The sequence below is a fragment of the Habropoda laboriosa genome, unplaced genomic scaffold (assembly GCF_001263275.1).
Source record: "Habropoda laboriosa isolate 0110345459 unplaced genomic scaffold, ASM126327v1 scaffold22, whole genome shotgun sequence".
In the NCBI taxonomy this organism is placed as follows: Eukaryota; Metazoa; Arthropoda; class Insecta; order Hymenoptera; family Apidae; genus Habropoda; species Habropoda laboriosa.
This window is the reverse complement of record NW_017100261.1, coordinates 6,922,036-6,926,535: the sequence shown is the minus strand read 5'-3', so window position 1 is coordinate 6,926,535 and position 4,500 is coordinate 6,922,036.

Below are 4,500 nucleotides of genomic sequence, written 5' to 3'. Positions count from 1 at the left end.
AATATCTGCTACAATCCAACATTCCTACAACAGCAATGAATTTCTCAGGTGAAAATTTCCCGCTTCGCGGAAATTCACCGTAAGATGTGCGCAACGAGGTAACGATTAAACAAAGATAAGGCGCAATAAAAGTTGGAAAGATCGATCCAAACTACGCTGAAACGTTACTCGCGGTGTAATAACGTTGCCAACTTTCTCGCAAGTCTTTCATCGCTGCACAACCCCTATCGATCGAAAGAATGTTCAACGCACCGCCAACTTATTACTTCCGCCGATTTTACAATTCTCGTCGCTGTATCAGCAACTGATATTATTCTTAGGCGGAGGGGGATTCAGCGAGGTGAATTTTCCCTGGCAAAGTGCTTAACAAGTTTCCCTCGAGTTAAAGCGGTCAACAGTTGGAAGGTGGAAAATTTCATCGATGAAATCCGGATAATTCTCTTGTAACACGTTTCATCGGAAAATACTCGCCTCTTGTTTATCGTTTCCGATAAGCAACGATAATTGTTCTTTCGCAGGGATTAGAAGGGTAATTTGGAAGCGGGTAAATTGATCGATGACAATAATGCACAGTAAGCTGTTGTGTGTCTAATATTCGAGATTAAATTTTTTGTAATAAAATCTAGATGCGAGGTTTGATGGAAAAAGAAATACGGTGAATATCGGTGTAATCCGATGTCTCGCAATTGGAGAGAAAAATTGATGATACACTACATTGGCGATTTAACTGGCGTGAATTTATATCGAAAAGCCGTCTTTTTTTTTCGAGATTTTAGATTTTTCGAAATTTTTCATTTTTTCGAGAATTTATTGCAGTCACCGTTTTTCCCCATCTACCGTACTCACTTGAGTTACCTTTGTGAGAGCTAGGTGCCGATAGATGCTTATAAAATTGCAGTAACAAATCAATCAAAATAATTACAAACATGCATCTAATATAGCATCAAAGTTAAAAAAAAAAGAAGGAAAAGTACAGAAAAATATTCGTTCCTCGTGATACATTTATATCTAAACTGGAATTGCACATATGGAATCATAATAAACGAAGAACACATCTGGCCAAAAGAAGGGAGAAATAAACGCAAGCTCGATAAGAATATCAAACATTCAAGAGTGATCTATACTACGAGAATCTTGCATTCAGTTCAAACTTCTGTGCAGCACGTGCACGTCTCGAAAATGACTCATCTATGAATGAAGTATAGCGAGAGGAATAGAGAACGTGGAAAAAAATGAAAATGGTTAGATTTACAAATTCCAAAATCTTCTTATTCCAAGAACACATATCTGTATTTTCATTACATTTATTGAAACGTTCACTTTGGCGTGACAAAAAATTCGCAGAACGTCGAGTAAAATTGAAAATATCGAATTACATAGGTAATTCACTTTGGCGTGACAAAAAATTCGCAGAACGTCGAGTAGAATGGAAAATATCGAATTACATAGGTAATTCACTTTGGCGTGACAAAAAATTTACAGAACGTCGAGTAGAATTGAAAATATCGAATTACATAGGTAATTCACTTTGGCGTGACAAAAAATTCGCAGAGCGTCGAGTAGAATGGAAAATATCGAATTACATACACAGGTAATTCATTTTGGCGTGACAAAAAATTTGCAGAGCGTCGAGTAGAATGGAAAATATCGAATTACATAGGTAATTCACTTTGGCGTGACAAAAAATTCGCAGAGCGTCGAGTAGAATTGAAAATATCGAATTACATACACAGGTAATTCATTTTGGCGTGACAAAAAATTTGCAGAGCGTCGAGTAGAATTGAAAATATCGAATTACCTGTGTAACTCGAAACAACTGAAACAACAGGACGTGTTAACAAATATGTTTAGCAGACGTGGGTTCGAATTCTAAAGTAAACGATACAGGGGCTAAACAGTATGACTGACAGCCATGTAAACTGCCAAATACATCGATCATAGTCACAGGCTGCATCGTTCCTACCATAAATTATCCAAACAACCCGCGAGCAAATGTCAATAGTCCAAGTCAGGAACCTAGTATTTATCGAAGATCAGCCGATACATCTGTCACTGTTTCTGCGTGAAATTCGAAAATAGAAGGTATTCGTTGCATGTGAAACGGAGATCAGAGACATATCAGTGAACAATCGGTAATTTTCATTGGAGGAGTTAGCGTGTATGTATTGTAAATGTGGAACGAGTGGAGATTTTAACTTTGAATGAAATACTGCAAATTGGAAAATTTATTGCGAGTAATTACGGTTAAATTATTCTAGTTCATTCTGCTCAACTTTTCAGAGAGATTTTGTCCTCTAAACGTGACCATCTTATGTTGAAAATCATATACGTTCAACATTCCCAACATTGATTCAATATTATTTAGATTTACATAGATTTATCAAAATCTATAAAACTGAGTAAACTCCCATAAAAAATTTGCATTAATGCAAGAAACAAAGAACAATTGTATTGTCACTAATTAATGTAGCAAAAAAAAAAAAAAAAAAAAAGAAAAGGGAAATTACCCTTCAAGCAAAGAATTCATGAAAATTCCATTGTTTCAGAATTTTCAGAATTAATTAAACACTATTCTCTGTCAAATTATATTTACTAAAAATGAAAGTCTACTAAACTATGTAAACTTTCACGAAAACTACGAAAGTTTTATTAACACCAATGAAAGCAACAAAGGACAAAAAAAAAAGGGAAGTATCCTTCAAGTAAAGAAATCATGAAAATTCCATTGTTTCAGAATTGCGATATTTGAAATTTACTATCAAATGTAAAGGAGGTTACTTGGTGACATAACCATTTGACGTAATGAAATTACCTGCAGCCCCAAAGGATGCCATACTCAAGTACAATGCCTGAAAAAGAAGGATCAACTTTATGGCAATGCTGGTGACACTAACAAGTTCTTGAAAGTGCAACGGCCATACCACGTGGACCCACTAAGGATCCTATTCTATTTCAACCATTTTAACAAATTGAACACCGCGTTCCATCCACCGATTGGTCACGATAGGTCCACAAATGGACGAGGAAACATTGTGTCCGGTTTCGCGCGCTTTAGAACACCCTGCGACAATGATCCTGCAACGCGAGGTGGTGCCTTGAAACACTTTGATGGAGTAACGGCTAGATTGGATTACTCACTGACCAGTTCCCTATTGTCCAAGTGCAGCTACCAATCCATTTCAGGAGATTAACGGATTCTCACAGGTGTTTCTTCGATGCTTTGTAGCGAAAATCTACGGAAAATTTTCCCCGAAAATTCCACAGCTGTAATCTTATCTGGAGCGGAGATTAAGAACATTTCAGATGGAATTTTCTAGGTTAATGAAGCTTTCGATGGATTTTCATAAATATTTCGTGATTAGAAAAATAGTACAATGTAAGAAATTTAAATATTGTTTTTTTTTCTTCTCTTTGAATTATCATAAATATGGATTCCTATGAAAATTCATTTAATTCATAGTTTTCGATAGTTGGAGATCTATGTCGAGAGTATTGTATTATTTTCTGTTGAATTTTTTGAAATAATAAGAATTTTACAAGTTCGTTGGAAAATCTGTAGATTTTCAAAATAAATTCATTTTCATTTCAATTCCGTTTTTATCCATCCTTACAACTCATTCCTCCGCAACAAAAGCTGTGTAAACAAGACACGTAAATCTCTGCAGAAAGGAGGATGCTAAAAAAAAGGTCAATTTTGGCATACGGCCGGAACGAAAAATTTTTTACAGCAAAAAAGTTATGAAAATGCGGTTCAAGATAAGAGTATGACTCGTCTCGTTTTCTTCGGACGATGGTCTGTTCGTAAATTAACCACTTAGACACTCATATCGAGTATTATTTACAAAGATTGTTTGAAAAAAATAATGAAAAATAATTAATGACAAATTAATCGAAACAAGGAATTCTTTGATGTCACGATACTTATATTCGAAGCAATCAGAAACCAATAGTTATTTATTATCGAAGTGATAAAAGTTATAATAAACTATCGCAAATATAGTAAAATAATCGTCATGACAGGGATAGAATAAAAAAGTAAGGCTCTAACAGAATTTGCATTTCTTAACTGTGTATTCACTATGAAAGCCAGAGGAAAAAGTATCGTCTTACATATCAGTCTAAACATATATGTATATGTATACAGAGTTCCGTCGAACTACGCGTCGTATATTGTCGTTAGAATAATAACAAACGAAGTAGCTCGTGTGTAAAGACTTAGTTGTTTACTAAGAGACAGTGTTTTTCCAGAAAAGGATAGAATATGTATATGTCTCGAGGAGACAACAGTGAAAAACCTAATTTGTTGTTGTTTCATAGGTATAACACATCTTATTACAAGAAAAATAAACTTAGGATACGATAAAACGAAATTGTTGCAGTAATTGATCTAATTAGCTATACGTAGGCTCTCCTCTACTTTCAATTAACTCAATCATTCAATTGTGTACGTATATATACATACATATTATTCACGCAAACACATTCACGCATTCTGTAGCT